Source organism: Macaca nemestrina, chromosome 13 (assembly GCF_043159975.1).
Source record: "Macaca nemestrina isolate mMacNem1 chromosome 13, mMacNem.hap1, whole genome shotgun sequence".
NCBI classification, from domain to species: domain Eukaryota; kingdom Metazoa; phylum Chordata; class Mammalia; order Primates; family Cercopithecidae; genus Macaca; species Macaca nemestrina.
Window position 1 is genome coordinate 29,890,020 of NC_092137.1, and position 21,764 is coordinate 29,911,783.

Genomic DNA, 21,764 nt, shown 5'->3' on the forward strand with positions numbered 1-21,764 from the left:
TGATAATGACTGGGTAGCAATAACCACCTGATAATCACCTCCACTCTGGGCATCAAAATCCCTTTTAATATCCCCAACAAACCAGCAGCCTCTGGACAATAAAGCAGGTTCCATGGGAATCTGGTTTGTACTGGAAGCACCTTCTTTCAGCAGAACCCAAATTTAGCAGTTCCATAAAGAATTCTCCTTACAGTGACCTCCCCAACCCTAAGTAGAAACTGCTCCACCATCAAACCACCCATTAACTACTGACCAAACCTACCAATGCACTGGAATGTATGGACAAATTCTCTTGTACCACTGCTCAAGGATTTATGCATACAGAAGTACTTGTTGGTATGACTGTTTTTGTGACTTCAAAAACTGGTGAGATTATTCCCTTCTCTATGGCTTTGTTCTCTTGTCCCCACCCCACCCCCACCACCCAGGACCTAGCAATGCTTGATGACTGTCAACTCAAGCCCAGTATGAAAAGTGCTGTATTGGTGTGACAAAGGCTGACATAGTTGAAATAAACCTTGGCAATGACAAGCTAAACCCAAAGGCACTCAGTGAAATATCAGATAAATCAGATCAGATGTTTTCCTCTCTTTGAGAAGAACTCAGACAACATGAAAATTTGGATATTTTAAGTCAGGGATAGTGCTGGAACCCTTACCTAAAGCACTTACTATGCCTTGGACAGGACCTTCCGGCCCATGTGCACCTAGAGGAAATACTATTGATGTTGTTCAGGCTCTTTGGGGATTTTGTCTCCACATTACCAATGTCATTTCTCAACATGCCAGAAAGAGAGAAGGGAAGCAGGCATGAGACAAGTTTGCACAGAAATATACACAGGAAAATCATTTTCAGAAAATCCCACAAGAAAGTAACAGGGGAGACAAGAGAGGATTCTTGATTCAAAGGGTAGTAATTCCCATATCAGAGGGGTCTTTGTAAATGACATTGGAGGTACAGACACAAACACCTTGGACTTCATACCAAGATATGTCTTCATTCCTAGTGCCCACCTTCTCCCTGCTCATCAAGTGAACTTCCTTAGCAGTCTCCACCTGTAGTCAGCTCTTCCCACCTGACTGTACATTAGAATCACCCAAGGAGCTTTAAAAAACATTCCTGTCTTTGGCAGGCCCTCAGGAAGTTAAATATACAATGAGCATGTGATCCAGCAATTCCACTCCTAGGTATACACTCAAAAGAATTGAAAGCAAAGGCTCAGATACCTATAAACCAATGTTCATAGAATTATTCATAATAGTCAAAAGGTGGAAACAACCCAAATGACCACCAATAGATGAAAGAATAAACAAAATGTGGTATATACATACAATGGAATATCATTCAGCCTCAGAAAAGAATGAAATTCTGACACATGCAAATAAATAGAGACAGAAAGTAGACTAGAGGTTACTAGGGTGGAGGAATGGGGAGTCACTGTTTAATGGGGTACAGAGTTTCTATTTAGGATGATGAACAAGTTCTAGAAATGGATAATGGTGAGGGTGGCACAACATTGTAAATGGACTTAATGTCACTCAATTGTACACTTACCACAATAAAATATTTCTTTTTTAACCATTACTTTTTTTTTTTAATTTTACTTTAAGTTCTGGGATACATGTACTGAATGTGCAGGTTTGTCATATATGTATACATGTGCCATGGTGGTTTGCTGCACCTATCAACCCATCAGCTAGGTTTTAAGCTTTGCATGCATTAGGTATTTCTCCTAATGCTCTCCCTCTCCTTGCCCCCCGCCCCCTGACAGGCTCCAGTGTGTGATGTTCCTCTCCCTGTGTCCATGTGTTCTCATTGTTCAATTCTCACTTATGAGTGAGAACATGCCGTGTTTGGTTTTCTGTTGCTGTGTTAGCTTGCTAAGAATGACGGTTTCCATCTTCATCCATGTCCCTGCAAAAGATATGAACTCATTCTTTTTTATGGCTGCATAGTATTCCATGGTGTGTATTTGCCACATTTTCCTTATCTAATCTATCATTGATGGGCATTTGTATTGGTTCCAAGTCTTTGCTATTGTAAATAGTGTTGCAAGAAACATACATGTGCATGTGTCTTTATGGTAGAATGATTTATAATCCTTTGGGTATATACCCAGTAATGGGATTGCGGAGTCAAATGGTATTTCTGGTTCTAGATCCTTGAGGAATCGCCACACTGTCTTCCACAATGGTTGAACTAATTTACACTCCCACCAACAGCGTAAAAGTGTTCCTATTTCTCCATATCCTTGCCAGCATCTGTGGTTTCCTGAGTTTTTCATTGATCACCATTCTAACTGGCGTGAGATGGTATCTCACTGTGGTTTTGATTTGCATTTCTCTAATGACCAGTGATGATGAGCTTATTTTCGTGTATGTTGGCTGCATAAATCACAATAAAATATGTCAATAAGCACACACAAAATTTTTTAATCATGCCTGTGCACAAATCTCACCTAAGATCAATTGAATCAGAATACCTTTGGCATGGCCCATGTGTTTTTAAATATCAGCCTTTTTTCCATTTATTCTTGCCTTTCCTTCTAAATAAATCAATAAATATAAGTTTGTAAGTGCCTTCCTTGCACATTTCATGTAGGATACTAAGAGCTGGAAGTGAGCATCTGAGGATCAAGAGTTATTACTTGATGAATTCCACAACTTAAAATATAGATGTAGTGATTTTTAAATGTCCACAAATTGTTGGATTATTCCTTCAGTCAAGAGGTAGAGCCTAATTCACCTCCCCTTGATCATGAGCTTGGCTAAATGACTGGTTTCTAAGGAACAGAATAAAGTCCTGCTGCTTTGGGCTTGCACTGTCACTCATGAGTCATGCTGGGAGAAGCTGAGTGCCATGTTGTGAGAACCAGGGCTGACACATGCCTCACCTTAATTGCTGTTCCAGGTTCTGATCCTGGTGAGGACACTTCAGTGATCCCGTGGAGAAGCCCTGGTGGAAAGAAGCTGAGGCCCCCTACCAACAGGCATGAAAGACAGCCATCATGGAAGGTGATCCTCTAGCCCTGGTCCAGCTTTGAGATGACTGCAGCCCTGGCCAATAGCTTCATGGCAACCACAGGAGAGACCGTGAGCCCCAGCTTAGCCAGACATGGATTCTGGACCCTTAGAAACTCTGTGATATTAAAAACGTATGTTGTTTTAAGCTGCTGCTAAATTTGGCGATAATTTGACATGCAGCAAAACTTGTATCCAAATACTGAGGTTGAACTAGATTCTCAGAACTGAAAGGGGCCTTGAAGGTCGCTAAATCTAACTATCCAAGCCTTTCACTATCAAGTGCCTGCCTCATTCCTGACTTCAGCTTTTCCTCCTGGCTAGCCCTCATCTGTATGCCTAACTTCTAGGTCATTCATTTAGCAACTATTTACTGACCACCTCTTATTTGCTAGACATAAATGCTATAAGGGGCCAGGTGCAGTGGCTCACGCCTGTAATCTCAGCACTTTGGGAGGCCAAGGCGAGCAGATCACTTGAGGTCCGGAGTTCAAGACTAGCCTGGCCAATATGGCAAATCCCCATCTCTACTAAAAATATAAAAATTAGCTGGGTGTGGTGGCGTACGCCTGTAATCCCAGCTACTCAGGAGGCTGAGGCAGGAGAATCTCTTGAACCTGGAGGTGGAGGTTGCAGTGAACCAAGATCACTCCACTGTACTCCAGCCTGGGTGACAGAATTAGACTCTGTCTCAAAAAAAAAAAAAAAAAAAGCTATAAGGGCTAAAATAAACAAAGATACCACTCCTACATATAATGCACTGTAATAGGTGCTTGCTAGCGAAGCACAGGGAAGCATGGGAACACAGAGGCAGTGGGGACAGGGGAACCTACCCTAGTCTTAGGTGGGTGTGTAGGGAAGAGTCAGAAAGTCTTCCCAGTGATGAGGATCCTTCCATTGATACCTAAAGAATGAATGACGGGGAGGAACAAGGACATTCCAGGCACAGGAAGCTCCACTGCATATTTGAGAAATTGCTATCAACTCAATGCATGAGTACAAAGCAGAGGATAGCAGATATGACTGGAGACAGACCATGGAAGGTCCTGGAGGCCACAGTGAGACAACTAGACTCCATATCTCTGACAAGGGTGGCCTCAGGTTGTTGGAGGTTTTCAGGTTTGCATTTTACCCAACTTATCCTGCTTGGAGCATTGGCAAGACAGGGCAAAAGTAGAGGCAGGAAAAGTAGTAAGAACCTCCTGGAACAGCCAGGCAAGAGAGAGGAAAGAGCCAAGCCAGCAACAGAATGAACATAGAAGAGATGGATTGAAGAAAATAACAAAAGAATATTTGGGGGTGAGGTAGAAGAGGTCAGCCTTGATTCCTAGGCTCCTACCTTAGGAAGCCAGGTTGGGATGAGGCATGAAAGGAAGCCACAAAATGAAGTCATGCATCTCAAATGCTGCCTGACTGCCCATTTGTAGTCCACCTGCCCTCTCCAACCTCCCCTCCATGTGTGCTTCCAAGCCTGCAGCCTCATGAGATGTTAGAACTGAAGGGCCTCAAAGGCCATCTGGTCAACCTTCCCTCCCTACTAGCTACCCAGGTTAGTTAGTGGCATCTTGCAGTCTCAGTTCCTGGCCTATCTAATGTGGTGCTACATCCAACTCAGGAAAAACAAGGGGTGACACTTCACTCATCTCTGTCAGGATGTGTCTGCTGGGAGCTGCTGTTCTCCCAAGCCTAACACTCTTCCTCTTTGCACTAGACAAGGGCTCCCTCAGCAGGACCCAGGCTAGCCAGGCTCCTCAGCCGGAGCCAAGGAGAGCTGCAAGCCGGAATTGAAGCACTTCCTAATGTTTCCCTGGCCCTCCCTATCCTTGTCTGTTTTTCTCTGCTCCATCTGTTCATGATGTCCTCTTCACTCTGGACTTCTGGCTCTGACTAGCAATGTGTGTGTTTGTTGAGATTATATTCTGTTACCTACCCTGCCCTTGCTGGCTCTATGACCATGGGCAGCTTACTTTACGTTTCTGATTCTCAGTTTTCTCATATGTAAAATGGGGATAATAATACTCTCAACTGCATACTATTGTTGTCAGGATTAAAGGAGATAATACAAAAGATGCTTACTCCAATGTCTGGCACATGATAAACTCATTAAATGTTAACAGTGACGGTAATGACAGTGGTGATGGTAATGATGGTGATGACAGTGGTGGTGATGATGGTGATGGTGCTGATGGTAGTGGTAACGGTGAAGGTGATGGTGGTGGTGGTGACAGAGGTAATGATGATGGTGATAGTGGTAGTGATGTTAGTGGTAATAGTGGTGATGGTGATGTGGTGGTGACGGTGATGTGGTGGTGACGGTGATGTGGTGTGGTGATGATGATGGTAGTGGTAATGATGATGGCAATGGTGGTGATGTGGTGGTGATGGTGATGGTAGTGGTAATAGTGGTGATGGTGGTGATGGTGATGATGGTAATGATGGTGATGATGGTGGTAATGATGACGATGGTGGTGTTGGTGATAATGAAGGTGAAAATGACAATAATGATCCTTTCTCCCTTTAGAATGCTCTGTGTTTGTAGATCCCACATTTGCCTTGAACCAGCTCTCAGGTCCTGTCCCACCAGTTTTTTTTTCTTGTCTATCCTTCCATCTTTCTTAGCTTCCTTGGTCCTGACTTCTCCCTGAAATATCTAACCTCCCAGGACTCATAGTAAAAATCAGACCCTCCAAGCTGGAAGAGAGCTTAGAGCTAATCCAATCCAACATATTTACATTACCAGAAGTTCAGTGAAGTGATTTTCTTAAGGATCAGTGTCTCCTTTGACTCTTGTAGTATCACATTTGCATATCAAAAATAAACATATAAATATATAACTTCTTTCTGTCTATTTATAAGTTAAAGTTGAAGGCTGATATGGGCCAAAATACATTCCCACCTTGGACTTTTTGTACTTGCTATTTCCTCTGCCTAAAGCTCTCTGCCTCCAGATATCCTCATGGCTCTCTCTCTCATGCTATTCCCATTCTTGGTCTAACACCAGCTTGTCACAGAGGCCCTCCCTGTCCATCCTATGTAAATGAGCACTACCGCCCTATCACTCTCTGTCCCTTCCCAGGCTTCATTTTCTCCCTGACCCTTACCGCCATGTATTTTTTGGCTTATTGCCTGTTCTCTCCTCTGGAATATAAACACCATGGCAGCAGAAACTCTTTTCTGTTTGGTTCACTGCTGTATCCCTAGTGCCTAGAAGATGCCTATCACATAGTAGGTATTAAGTAATCATTCATTTATTCATTCATTCATTCATTCATTCATTCATTCATTCATTCATACAGTGGGCCAGTCAGTTCATTGTTTAATTGAATGAATTCATGAGGCCTCAGTCCACCAACTAACTCATTGGTCCAGAATTTCACAGACGTAGCAGCATATTATGGGTGACAACCTCACTTCCACACCCCTCCCACACAGTGGCTGTGCTCTGCCTATCTGTACTTTAGGAGTCAGGTCTTCAAGGCAAGAGAGCTGCTCCTTGTGGTTAACTTCTGGCTCCTAGGGGAGAATCCAGGAGGCTGCTTTTCCCGATGGAATGACTGGCTGCCATATGGTTCCCAGTGAGGCAAAGGCAGGAAACCTCCTCTTCCCTCTGCCCAACCCTGGGATTCTGGCCTCCTTCCCAGACCCAGAAGAGAGACATGACTACCAGAGCAGACGGTAGTAGGCCCACCTGTTTACTACAATCTGTAGAGGGCATTATCCCATCCACCCCAACTTGGAAGAAAAGCTGAGAAGAACATTGTTTAGTAAAAATGTTTTTTCATCCATTGTACAAGATAAAAAGCTACCTCTTTCATTTTGTTGGATTACAGGATCAATCAAGTACACAGCTTTTTGCTTGGCAAGAAGCTACCTGTTTATCATTTGTAAAGAGATTTGATTGCCTCCGAGAAATATTAGTGTGGAGCTGCAGTATTCTACCCACTGAGGAAGGGCAAGAGGCACAGAAATCAGAGAGAAAAGATAAAGTTATGAGCCTTTGGGAAATTAGGTCTCTAGGAGGTTGAATGAAAATAATGAAAACTATTATAAGCCAAGCCTTGTGTTAAGTACACTGTTCACTGCCTCTATTACCCTCATAACATTCCTGCAGTCTTTTGTATTTTATAGACTGAGAAACTGAGGCTCATATGACTTGCCTGAGATCTAACAGCTGGTAAATTGTAAAGTCTATATTTAATCCCAAGCCTAAGTTTTGTTCTTTAGCCATCATTCCTAGGCAAATATGCTGAACTGTCCTGTTGAGGCATTTTAAAACAACTTGCCTAGCTCAGACCTGGATGTTACTAGTAGGTCAAGGTCACTATTGGGGCTTAGAAATTTCCAGTCTTCCTTGGAGGATAAACAAGTTGCCAATCACTATGAAAAAGGAACTCTCATCCCACGAGATTATGGAGCAAGGAGAACTCTAAGGTATGGAGGTTCGGCCAGTGCAGTGACAGTAGACACAGCAGAGAGGTGGGTGGAGAGCTGGAAAGCATTGTAGTTGACGGTATGCGGTGTACAGGGTTACTAGGTCTAAGAGGAAAGTAAAATCAGGGGACAGTGCTGGTCAGGAATCCAGAGTTGAGAAGGTGAGACTGGCAGATGGAGCAAGGAGAGAATCCAGGGCAAAATGCTGCAGAGAAACACAGTAGTCTAGTTGGCTAAAGTCCAAGCCACACAGCATGCAGGCAAGAAATAGGACTGATGCCAGGGAGTGTCAGTCAGGAGACCTGAGTCCTCCCATGAAAGTCCATTCTTTCCGGCATTCTTTGACTCCAAAGCCACAAGATCCTTTGAACTCAGTGAACCAGCATACACAACCCTCCCGTGCGTGGTACTAAAGGGCTACTGTCCACACATAGCCTATGCCTGCATGGCAGCCCAGGACATGCAAACCTGACCCAGAGAATGAGAATCCCTCCTCCAAGCAGTTTTCTTGGATTCTAAAAGAATTTGACTTGAAAAACTTCCAACCCTTAGACACAACAGCTTACAGGAAACACTCTCATTTTAAACCAAAGTGCTGGTGGTTGATCAGGTAAGCAGTGTGCAACTATGCATGCAGCAACACACTGCTTCCTCCATCAGAAAGGTCTTGCAAGGAAAAAAAGTGTCAACTGAACTAACTTGTAAACTTTGTGATGAAGGTGATTTACATCCTTGGGCAAGCTCCTTGTCTCATCAATGACTATCTATGGCAACCTGTTTTAAACTATTCTGCTCCAGTTCTTCAGGCATCAGACTCCTCCCAAACAAATCCCACCGTCCACTCATGTCCTAGGGGACTGACAGCATGGGAAAGTAGGGTCTGGAGGACTCACCTTGTAGATAATGGTTCATCCAGCTTGACTCAAGCAATGGGGTACTTATTCTATCCTTTTCTCCCCAAAGCAACAGAGTGATTGTTCCTAAGAAACAAAGAGGACATGCCCACTCATGAAAGGGATGAGAAAGGATGAATGCTAGGTCATTCATCCCAAAATAATGCTTTCTTTTAGGGAAAAACTTCTCTTCTCTGTGGTAAGAAGCAGTCAGTAAGTTGCCTGTAAATCTGGTAACTAACAAGGCTGAAACTTCATGAGTCTGAATCTGTCACAGAGAAGAAAGGCCGCCTGAATTATTTCAAAGGGACAAATTATTACTTCACAGTCATCTGATGCTAATCCAACTCTTTATCACCTGAGATGATTTTCTCCAACTGCCAATGTCCCATGGCAGATTTAAAGCAGATCCAAGAAATTCCGTCCTACAGATTTCCTCTTCATCTGTTAGAGGCTGCTGTCTTGTCAGAAAGGGGACTGGGGAAAAGCCATCTTTCCTGCAGACCCATCCTTGGAGAGATGTCTGCCTCATTAATGACAAGGCCACTTTGTCATCTCTCAGAGAAAATCTTTCCCTGGCTGCCTTGGGAGGCGGCCTCCTCTCCATCCTGCTCCGTGCCTTTGTTACCTGTCAGCTTCTATCTTGATTGGGTCCTGGTCATTTTGGAATTAGCCGTGAAGTAGGAAAAACCAGCTGGCCAGGCAGATGTGGCCCAGGGCAGGAGTGAGGTGATGGTCTGACCTCAGAAGGAAGCAGGAACTCGGGGTGTGTCAGAGCCCTTGGCTGAGTTGCTGAGTAGCCTCAAGGCAGTGATTTTAAATGTTGGGGGGTCACAGATGCTGCTGAAAAGCTGATGAAAGCTATGGACTCTCCACTGTGGACCAAATTAAAAGCCAGTGACTTAGTGGCTGTCTCCCACCCCCACTTAAGCTCCTGCTTTGTAAGTCCCCAGGGATGTATGGCTAGGTAGATTTGGATTTTCAGTGCTGAAAGAATATCCCAAGTGGAATATCATAAACACATATGCCTGGGAGGAAAGGGGAGATCTGGGTTTTAAATCTCACAATATCTATTTGCTTGGGTATAGGAAAGCCACATTTCTTCTAGTACCCATGCCATAAAAATGAGGCTGAATAATTGCTTCTTTAAGGAATCCTAAGGGTTTCATGGAGCGACCATGGGGCTATAGCCATTGGCAAGATGGAGGCTGGAATCAAGGTTTTGTGGCCACTTTCTCATTCTTCCTCTTCAATTACAGTAGCTCTTCTGGCCTTAAAAAGTTTGAAGGTCTCTGGATTAGAGGATCTCTAAATTCCCTTTCAAAGTTAACTTTCTAGTAGTCTAGGTCTGGCCAGGACAGAGAAAGGAGCCAAGGATGGACAGTTCAACTAAGGGTCCTCACTGTAATATGCATATCTGAGCTCTTGCCTCTACTCCAACAGAACATAGGTCCGTCTTCAACTGTGTAGTCTCAGGGACAACCAGCTTATGCTAGATGCACCTGCAAATTGTATGGAACAGAGAAAGGTAGAAATCTCTTACTGGAGAAGGAGGAATGCAGGTTGCTTTGCCCTCATTTGCAATCCCTCCATTTCCAAAGAGCTGAGCCTTGCAAAGTTCCAGGGCCACCATGTGAATGCTGAAGGAAGCAGCAGGCTGCTCCCGACCCATCCAGTGTCGAGCTGTTTTACTGGTATTGTTCTGCTAACTTGCTAAATAGCTATAATTAAAACCAGGCTATTATCATTAATTATGATCTTCCCTCTTCTGATTGGCAAGTTGGTGCTTTTATCAAATTTCAAAGAGGAGCATTTCTGTGTCTTCCAGGAAGCAAGAAAGATAGATGGGGCTGAATTGTTCTGACTTTGGAGCAAAGGGTATGGTGGTATTGTCAGGCATGGCAAACTTTGTGCTTGTGGGGTGGGCCCTCCTGCCAGCTTGTCCAGACACAACAGGCTGCTGGCTGTCTCCCCGCCTCCTGCGTAGGCTGTTCAACTCTTTACAAAGTAATGAGATAGAACTGGGAGAGGAAAGGAAATTTCACAGGCAAGAATGGGGCAAAAGTTCTACCCAACTGTTTTAAGGCTCAGCTGAAATGCCACTTCCTCCATGAAACTTTTCCCAATTCCCCACCCTCTTCATCTTTTCCAAGTCAAAATGATACTTTTCACCTTTTCCAAGTCAAAATGAATTATTCTCTCATTCTTATTTTCATTGCATGTACTACCCCACTTTCCCTCATTTTAAACTTCAAATTTTCTGTAGTTTCTACTCCCAGCAGATTGCAGGGAGAAACGACTAGAGCTTCCTCAGTTCAATAGGCCAAAGGAGCCTGCAGAATGGGATGTGACTGTTTTGGCTCTGCCCTTCTCATCTGACCCTCAGCCCTACAGCAGCTCAGTGAAGACCCACACACACATCACAGTCCCCCCACCCAATTCCTCCATCTGCAAACAGGGACTCCCCGTTTGAGGCTGCCTCAATAAACTTAATCATTTCTAAGCTGGCCATGAAACAGAAAAGGTTGTGAAGGGCTGTGTGAGAGAGAGCGTCTATGTCCCCTCAAAACAAACCTCAAGGGATTTGAAGCAGAACAACTTCTAGAACTCGACTGTCAGACAGGAAAGTGTTAAAATCAAGAGAATAAAGCCAGACAAGAAGAAACTAAGCCACAAATTGCAAACATGTCATTTTTCTAAAAAATGGAAACAATAAAAAGTATGAAGCAAAACATAATGTCTCAACATAAACTATTACAGTGGGTTAAATCGAACGTAATTTGTTTATAAAAACTAGATAATACCAGGCCGGGTGCAGTGGCTCATGCCTGTAATCCCAGCACTTTGGGAGGCTGAGGCAGATGGATCACAAGGTCAAGAGATCAAAACCAGCCTGGCCAATATGGTGAAACCCCATCTCTACTGAAAATACAAAAATTAGCTGGGTGTGGTGGCGCGCACCTGTAGTCCCAGCTACTCAGGAGGCTGAGGCAGAAGAATTGCTTGAACATGGGAGGCAGAGGCTGCAGTGAGCTGAGATCACACCACTGCACTCCAGCCTGGCAACAGACAGGCAACGACAACAACAACAAACTAGATAATACCAAGGAAGCATCACTTTGCCTAGCTTGAGAAGTCAAAAGAACTGTTATATTTACCTAATGCTAAAGTTGCCAGATAAAATCCAGGACACCCAGTTAAATTTTGACTTTCAGATAAACAACAATACAACTTTTAGTGATGTGTATCCCAAATATTGTAACATCAGAGGTGGTTATCTGAAGTTCAAACTTAACTGATCATCATGTATTTTATTTGCTAAAGCTGATTTTTATTTGCTAAACTCTACCTATTACTCAAATATTTTTCCTTGGTCATAAATGGAAGCGCAAGTAAGCTTAATGTTTATATTGATAGATAATTTTTTCATGAAGGAAGGAAGGGAGCAGGGGGTAAGAGAGAGAGATGACAGAGAGAGAGGGAGAAAGGAAGGAGGAAGGAAGAAGGGAAGGGAAGGGAAGGGCAGGCAAGGGAAGGGCAGGGCAGGGCAAAGAAGGAAGCACAGCATTAAAGAATCCCTTACTTCCCTGTTAGACAGGGCAAAACAATGGTTATCCAGCAACCAAGCCTGTGCTAACTCCAGCTACTGAGGTCTGCCAGCCATTCCCCAACCTGGTCTTTTCCTTATTCTAGGTCTTTCCTTTAAGTATCCTACTGTCTTAATGCTGTTAAGCTCATTTACTTTCAGTGAACTCCTTCAAGGCCCATGTTTAGACCATCTTCACCAGAAAACCTTCCCAGACTCTCCATCCTCTGGCCTCTGCCCTCTGATATTCATTGGTGCATGATGATGAATTTCTGAGGATGGGTGCTATGACTGGTCTACCACTATATCTCCCCAATAGTGTCTAGCATCACACCAGGCTCACAGGGGCCCTCAGTAAAGAATGCTGAATTGAAACGTGTTCTTTTCCCAAGAGATGAATACAGAGAAGCCAACTAACTCAGATTCAATGGGGTAAAAACTAGGCTCAGACCTACTCACTCCTTGAAAGGTAAGATGGAATTTTCTCATATGCCATTTAAATATGGATAACCTTTGAACAACATGAGTTTGGACCTCACGGGTTCACTTATATGTGAATTTTTTTTCAATAAATACATTGGAAAATTTTTTGGAGATTTGTGACAGTTTGAGAAAACTCATAGATATACTACATAGCCTGGAAATATCAAAAAAATAAGAAAAAGTTATGTATGTTATGAATCATAAAATATACGTAGATACTAGTCTATTTTATCATTTACTACCATAAAATATACACAAAGCTATAAGTTAAAATGTATTAAAACTTATTGTGCACACACAGACTGTGTATGGCATCATTCATAATTGAGAGAAATGTGAACAAATGTAAAGATGCAGCATTAAATCATAACTATGAAATTAATTTTAGTTCATACTGTACTACTGTAATAGTTTCATGACCACCTGTTACTATTGCAAGAGGTCAAGTGTTGTATCTGTTTAAAATCTTCTCTACATGAGTAGTTTTCTCTCCAGTAAATTTCATATCACAGTAAAATGTGATCTCTCATGGTTCTCACATATTATTCATCATGTTTAGTGCAATACTGTAAACCTTTAATAACACCATGGGGCCCGTACAAAGTGACACTAGTGATGCTGGAAGTGCTCCCAAGAAGCAGAGAAAAGTTATGATGTTACAAGAAAAAGAGGAATTGCTTGATATGTGCCAAAGATTGAGGTCTGCAGCTGCAGCTGCCAGCCATTTTAAGATAAATGAATCAGGCATAGGGACAATTGTAAAAAAAAGAAAAAGAAAAAGAAAAAGAAAAAAAATGTGAAGCCATTGCTGTGGCTATACCTGCAGGCATAAAAACCTTGCACTTTGGGGGAAATACCTTTTTATGTCAGATTGAAAATAAAGCTTTTATATGAATGCAGGATTGTTATAAGAAAGTCATACCTATAGACTCTAATGTGATTTGAGAAAAAGCCAAGTCATTATGTAACGACTTAGAGCAAAAGAAAGGTGAAGGATCTAAAACTGGAGAAGGTAATGTCAGCAAAGGATGGTTTGATAATTTTAAGAAAAAGTTCAGATTATAAAAATGTCGAGATAACAGGGAAGCAGCTTCTGCTGACCGAGACAACAGAAGAGTTTCTAGATGCCATGAAGAAAATTATCTAGGAGAAAGGATATCTGCCTGAATAGATTTTTAATGCAGATTAAAGTGCCCTATTCAGAAAAGAAATGGACACAAAGGACATTTATGAGTAAGGAAGAGAAGTGAGTACCGTGATTCAAAGGAGGAAGGGATAGGCTAACTCTACCATTTTGTGCAAATGCAGATAGGTTTATGATCAGGACTTATCAATACAGCTGCTAACCCCTAAATCTCGAAGAGAAAAGAGACAGGTTTGGAGTTGTACAACAAGAAGGCCTGGATGCTGCGACCCTTTTTCTGGATTGGTGCCCTTAATGCTTTGTCCCTGAAATCAGGAAGTACCTTGCTAGTAAGGGACTGCCCTTTAAAGTTCTTTTGATATTGGATAATGCCCCTTGTTACCCAGAAACCTGTAAGTTCAACAATGAAGGTACTGAAGTATTCTACTTGCCTCCAAACACAATGTCTATAGTTCAGCCTCTAGATCAGCAGGTTCCAAGGACCTTTAAGGCTCATTACACATGATACTCTACGGAAAGGACTGTCAATGCTATAGAAGAGAACTCCAACAGACAGAACATCATGAAAGTCTGAAAGGATTACAACATTGAAGATGCCACTGTTATTATAGAAAAAGTTGGGCAGCGCAGGGTAGCCATGGCGGAGCTGCAGCAGCTGCGGCTGCAGGAGGCGGTGGACTCCATGGTGAAGAGTCTGGAAAGAGAGAACATCTGGAAGATGCAGGGTCTCATGTTCCGATGCAGTGCCAGCTGTTGTGAGGACAGCCAGGCCTCCATGAAGCAGGTGCACCAGTGCATCGAGCGCTGCCATGTGCCTCTGGCTCAAGCCCAGGCTTTGGTCACCAGTGAGTTGGAGAAGTTCCAGGACCGCCTGGCCCGGTGCACCATGCATTGCAACGACAAAGCCAAAGATTCAATAGATGCTGGGAGTAAGGAGCTTCAGGTGAAGCAGCAGCTGGACAGTTGTGTGACCAAGTGTGTGGATGACCACATGCACCTCATCCCAACTATGACCAAGAAGATGAAGGAGGCTCTTTTATCCATTGGGAAATAAAAGTCTTTGCCAGTGGCCATCGGGGCTGAGGGCAAGAATATATTTTTTATAAGGAATTGGGAATTTTAGTCTTTTAAGCAAGGTTTACAAATGAAGAAATGAAGGATGGCCACAAGTGTAAGGCATATGTCACTTGCCTCTGGACACTGGTTATTTTATGTTTCAGTCCTAAAAAAAAATGAAATGGAAAAAAGTGGTGCTAAATCGGGTCAGAGAGATTACAGGAGAGTTTTAGAGCTTATTATTTCCTGTGGCCAGCGCTTGTCCTGGCAATAAGGCTCTCCCCTGTAACAAGCCAGAGCCTTCCAAGGTACCAGACTCTTCTTACGGCACAGGTAGTAACAGGCTGGCAGGTTAGAGTTGGTGGAGTCTGAGAAGAAATATTTTCTCTTTGTTGCCAACATCCTGTTTACCAGAAGTGTCACCATACCATTTTCCATAAGCTGTGAAACAAAATCAATGAGGTCACTAACTTAGAAGGGAAAGAAAGTTCTCTGGGTCTTTGTTTTGTAGGTTTTGGGTAATTTATACAAGGACATACAAGTTGATCTTAAGATGTGGAATTGGGAGGGAGACTAGTTTGAATAAGAACTTTGAAAGGTTCCTTGTGGATCCCCATTTCTGGTCATCAAGATGTGGATGTATGTTTCTTAAAGTTATTACATGCTGCATCTTTCAGCCTGGAGACCATGCAGAAACATGAGAGGTGATGACACACTAATTATGGGAAGCAGAATTACTGGCTGATGGCCCCTGAGGCTGTGTATAGCAAAATGACAGGACAATCCTGCAGTAACACTTTTCCCTTGAAGAGAAGGGGCTTTTGATTGTGATATATACTAGTATCTAGGAATGAACAGTAAAAGAGGAGCAGTTGGCTACTTTATTATAACAGAGTAATGAAGTACTGGATTTGGAAAAACCTGGTTTTATTAGAACAAATGGAATGAAAGCCTAAACCTAACATTGCCTACTTAGCCCCCTGAATTAACAGAGCCCAATTGAGACAAACCCCTGACAATAGGAATTCAAGGGAGAAAAAGTAAGCAACTTGGGCTAGGATGAGCTGACTCCCTTAGAGCAAAGGAGAGGCAGCCCCCATTACCAAATGCCATTTTTGTCTGGGGCTTGTGCAGCTGGCAGTGTTCCTGCCCTGGCGTGGCAACTTACTGTTTTGATAGCAACTTCGTTGTATTTTCACCAACTTATTACTTAAAATTATAGCCTGTCCATTTGCTGTTTCTAGGCTGTGACATATTTTCTTAGTGGTTTGGTTTTAAAAATAAATAAGGTTTAATTTTCTCCCCCCAAAAAAAAAAAAAAAAGAAAAGAAAAGAAAAAGTTGTGAAAGTCATCAAGCCCAAAACAATCAATTCCTGCTCGAGAAAACCATGCCCAGGTTTTATATATGATTTTGTGGGTTTTCTGACAATCAAGGAAATCAGGAAAGAGATTATGGAAATGGCAAAAAAGGGTGGAGAATGAATGTTTTCAAGATATGGGTCTTGGAGAAGTTCAAAAGCTAATAGAAACCACACCAAAGGAATCAACAGAAGATGACTTGATGGAGATGAGTGCCTCCAAACCAGTGCCAGATGATGACAAGGAAGACACAGAAGAAGCAGTGACAGAAAACAAATTGAAAGCAGACAATCCAGAAAAAGGGTTCTAATTACTCAAAACTGCTTTTTACTTCTTTTGCAACATGTATCCTTCTATGATATGGGCACTGAAACTAAAGCACATGGTGGAAGAAAGAATTGATATTGTATAGAAATATTTTTAGAGAAATGAGAAAGCAAAAAAGTCAGACAGAAATTACTAGGTATTTTCATAAAGTTACACCACATATGCCTTCCTATTATCTAGGAGAAAGGATATCTGCCTGAATAGATTTTTAATGCAGATTAAAGTGCCCTATTCAGAAAAGAAATGGACACAAAGGACATTTATGAGTAAGGAAGAGAAGTGAGCACCATGATTCAACGGAGGAAGGGATAGGCTAACTCTACCATTTTGTGCAAATGCAAACAGGTTTATGATCAGGACTTATCAATACAGCTGCTAACCCCTAAACCTCGAAGAGAAAAGAGACAGGTTTGGAGTTGTACAACAGGAAGGCCTGCCTTCTCTTCCACCTCCTCTGCTCCTACCACCTGAGATAGCAAGACCAACCCATCCTTTTCCTCCTCCTCCTCAGCCTATTGAACTTAAAGATAACAAAGACCTTTGTAATTATCCACTTCCACTTAATAAATAGTAAATGTATTTTCTCTTCTTTATAATTGTCTTAATAACATTTCCTTTCCTCTGGCTTATTTTATTGTAAGAACGCAGTATACAATACACATAATATGCAAAGTATGTGTTAATTGACTGTTTATGTTATCGGTAACAGTATGCTATTAGTGGTTAATAATAATAGTTATGTTTTTGAGAAGTCAAATGTTCTACTTGGATTTTTGACTGTGTAAAGGGTCAACTGTGCAGGGGTTGTTCAAAAGTCAAGTGTACATTTGAGCCAGTTAACTAAGAACAATCCATCATGCACGTGTAGTACCCTGGCCCCACACCTCTCTATTTGCCTGTAACTTGGTCTTTGTTAGCCCTTTCATAAGAGACTAAATAGAAAAAGAGATGTAACTCAAAACTCAGGCCTGTCATGTCCATTTACTCCCATAAGGGAAGAGAAAGAAGGAAAATTGCCCTTAGCTAACAAACAGTACCTTGTCAGGACTGTGGTCAAGTGCATCTCAGCCTCCTGCCATCAAAACCCGGGTGAAAGAGACACTCAAGACAGACAGACCTACAGTTAACTTCTAGCAGTTCACTTTGCCCAAGTTATATCACCCCTTTTGGCCTGAGTTCCATCATTTACAACATGGGAATAATTATACCTAGCTCAAAAGGTTTTTATGAAGATTAGCTGATATAACACAGTGTAGCACTTAGCTCAACTCACGGCAAATTAGATATTTATTAAATGCCAATTTTCAAATTCCTATCAGAAGGTTTCCCATGGTTTACACAGTAAAGAAAGGAAGAGAAAGACTGAATGAGGAACATTCTCACTTGAAATCAGAAATATTTTAATCCACCCAAGCATTCTGTCTACTCTATGGAATTTTCTCAATGCCTCCCTGAATGATTGATTATTGCTGTTTTGTCCAGTGCTTTCACATTTTACTGGGCCTACAGTTCACCAGGTAGCTTGCTGCCTAACAAACTACCCCCAAAATTTAGTGGTTTAAAGCAACAACCATTGTTATTATATCTCATAAATGCCATAGTTCCAAAATTCAGGCATGGTTTTAACTAGGTGATTCTTCTGTTCCATGTGGCATGAGCTGGAGTCACTTGGTGGTATTCAGCTGGCAGATGGCTGGTCTTGAAGGCACAAGATGGCTTCATTCATATGCCTGACAATCTAGCAAGAATGTTAGGAAGTCTGGGCTTAGCTGGGGCTGTTGGTCACAGTGCCTTCATGGGTATCTCAGAGCACTTGGAGGTCTTAAATGGCGGCTGGCTTCCCCCAAAGTGAGCATCTGAAGAGAATCAGAAGAAAGCTGCACGACTTTTTCTGTCCTATGCTCAGAAGTCATCCTGGGTCACTTCTGCCACACACTATTTGTCAAACAGTCACAAGCCTGCCCATATTCAAGGGGCAGGGACATAGAGCCCATCACCTCTCAATGAGAGGAGAATCGAAGACTTTGGGCCTATATTTTTAAACTGTCATCCTGGGAATCTTGTCAAAGCACAAATTCTGGTTCAGTAGGCCTTGGGGTTGGGCCCTAGATTCTACATTTTTAACAGATTCCCAAGTGATGCCAATATGGACATTTTAAAAGTCACACTGTGAGTAGGAAAGGCTTGACAAGCCCATTATGTTGCATCTTCCATTGCACCAAAATCCTGTCTGTTACTGTTCCTGTTGTCTCATTCCTGGGTAGCTTCATTTAATTTAAAACTCAGACAGCCAATCTTTTCTTGTGCTTACTGGAAGGACTGCTATGTTAAAAGACCTTTACTTCAAAAGAAAGAAACATCCCTATGTTTAGATTTCATAAGAGGCTACCAGGAAAACCTTTGGCAAATGAGAATGTCAGGTCAGGTAATCACAAAGCCTTCTGGGTACCTTGTCTCTGCCATCCACTTTGAGGAGACAGTGAGTCCAAAAAGCTGGTTGTGAGAGGAGGACTCACTGGTAGTTTATCACCTCTTTGAGGCTTGTGCGAGACCTGTGACTCAGCTAGTTGCTAACTAGTAAATATTGATGTCTTGGTTTCTGGCAATATAAGTCAATTATCCAATTACCATGGCTGTTCCTAGCTGTGGAGGATTGGGCCTGTAGACATTGAGCACATGGTCCAATAAATTGTTTTTTGTTTGTTTGTTTTTGTTTTTGTTTTTTTAAAGGAACTTATATATTAAGCTAATGATCAATGATCACAATTTTATTTACTAATATTTAGTTGCTTACTTAAGGAATGATACAATTCAAAGCAGGATTAGAAGAAATATAAACCTAAAGATAAAATATGGTGATGTCTGGATTATCAGCTGTTATAAATTATCATTCCCATAGGACCTGTTTTCTTTAAAGGGACTTTTCCCTTTTTCCCATCAAAATAAGTGCAGATTTTGCCCTGTGTAGAATTTCCACTGGGGCAAGCTGTTCCAGCTACCAAACCAGCTTCCAAACTCAGAGGCACACGGCACCAGTGGCCTTGAAATGCATTAAAAAAGTTACATGCCAATTTCTAAGACGTTTCCTTACAATCAGAAAAATGTTATGTTACTGTAACATCCAATACACCATTTCCTTCTGACTCCTGGGGAGCTCGCTGTTGGTGTGAAAGTGGGATTTTCAAGCTGTTTATTTGAAATAGAACATTTTGTTAAGTGAAGTCCTAAGGGAAATCCCAATATATAAAACCAATGAGAGTGAGTAGCTGTGACTGAATCAACCATGGGAGTATCTCTGTCTCCAAACACAGTTTGAAAACCACTGAGTAGAAGTTAATTTGAACCGAAAAGTGACTTTGAATATAAATCTAGTCTGGCTAGATTCATATTAAGCTTTCTTCTTAAAAAGTTCTCTTTTTACTTAGTTGCACTTTAAAGCACATTTAAATAGAACTAAATGTTTCCAGAGATATACAATGGTTTCTCTGTAGAGGAAAGAAAGGAAAAAAAAAGGAATATATATATATACACACACACACACACACACACACATCCACACATATATATGTATATACACACATATACACACATATCACATATGTGTATGTATGTGTGTATATATACATATATGTGTGTGTATGTGTGTATATATAAATATATGTGTATATATACACGTGTGTATATCTGTGTATATATACATATGTGTATATATACACGTGTGTATATCTGTGTATATATACATATGTGTATATATACACATATACCATACACATATATATCATATACTCTATATATAATCATATATAAGCTAATAATCAATGTTAACACAATTTTATTTACTAATGTTTACTTGTTTATTTAAGGAACGATACCATTCAAAGCAGGATTACAGGAAATATAAACCTCTAGATAAAATATGTCAATGTCTAGATTATCAGGTGTTATAAATAATCATTCCCATAGGATCTGTTTTCCTTAAAATGACTTTTTCCTTTAAAGAATAGAGAGAGAGAGAGAGAGAGAGAGAGAGAGAGAGAGTAGGGGAGAGGCTGTGGACAGAAAGTGACAGCAGAGAGAAAGCAGGGGAAAACAGCCCTTTCCTGGGTCTGGCCATGCACAGACCCCCAGTACTGCTGTGGAACATCAATATCTATATCTATATCTATATCTATATCTATATCTACATCTAGAGAGAGAAAGAGAGAGAGAAGCCAGGAGGGCAGCCAGTCAGGTGACGTGCCTAAAGGCCCTGTGATGGACACAGACTCCGGTACTGCCAGTCCTGGATGACTGGGTAGCCATTTCACCTCTTTATGACCCAAGTTATTGAAGGATAAGAACCACAACCAGCTGTTACTGGACCATCTTGTGAAAGCAAGCTGAAAAAACAAGACAGCAGGATGCTTTACAAAGACATTATAGAGAAATGCTTCAAAACATGTGTACATCCAGAGGTTTCCAGTCCCCTAAGCAAGGATTTCCAGGCCATTTCCAATCTCAGCTGAACATAGAGCATCTACAAGTAGGAGAAAGACAAGTTCTGCCTGGTCTTTAACCAGGCATTTATCTTGACAATTGACTCCACGCCCTCTGCCCCTTAGCGCTTTGGTTTTGCTGTTTTATGTCAGTGTGCCTTTTCCCACATCAAACAGACCATGTGGCACTAGAATGAAGGGGGCTATGTCTTATATTTGGTAACCCCTTTTAGTACCATACCTAACCTAAGTATTAGTACTGTTCCAGAAGGAAACAGTGGAAGTTTCCAGAGTCAAACAAGCCTGGGCCTGAATCCACCAATGCCTTTGGTAGAAATCTAGATTTCTAGGCACTGAGTTTTCCAAAAGTGAGTCTGAAATTCTCTGTTGTACTCTCTACTACAAAAAGGTTATAGGCGTGATATTCTTTGCCCTGTGTCCTAGAACCCTCAAAACAAACATTTTAGGGGACAGGACTGCCTTTTCAGGCAGAACCTCTGTTGAGGGAAAATGCCAGTTAGGTTTGTTCCCATTTCCTTCTAAAGAGAACCAACAACAACGCCATCTATTTGAATGATATTAAATAGTTTACAAAGAATTTTTACCTATATTCTCTCTCCAGGGTCCCTCTGAATCTCTAAGAGGGTGGCAGGGTAGCTGCCATCAGCCCTGCTTCACATATATGACTCATCTTAAACCAGTGACTTAATCAGCTGTGTCCCTCTATCTAAGAACCAAGGTCTCCTGGTAGCTAACTGTTCCCTTGCCTCAATCCTGTGTTATTGGAGACTTGCCTCAGGCCACACAGGCCAGAAGACCTCTCAAGTCTTAGAAGGAAGCCCCCAACTCGTAGCTCAGCACACATCTTATCAAAACATAATAAAAGAGGAACTGAATAGAATGGAAATTGCAGTGAAGAAGACCTAAGTTTGAATCTCACACCTGCTGTTCCTGGCTGTATGACTGGGTAAGTTAATTTCTCTGGAACT

At 41.8% G+C, this 21,764-nt stretch overlaps 1 protein-coding gene and 1 pseudogene across 1 annotated transcript in view; one reads left to right on the forward strand and one right to left on the reverse strand.

Annotated features, from left to right (window-relative positions):
• LOC105479716 (ALK receptor tyrosine kinase) overlaps positions 1-21,764 on the reverse strand; it is a 750,786-nt gene that overhangs the window by 691,054 nt on the left and 37,968 nt on the right. The gene's annotated exons all lie outside the window — the stretch shown is intronic.
• On the forward strand, positions 14,189-15,125 carry LOC105479715 (protein FAM136A pseudogene; annotated as a pseudogene).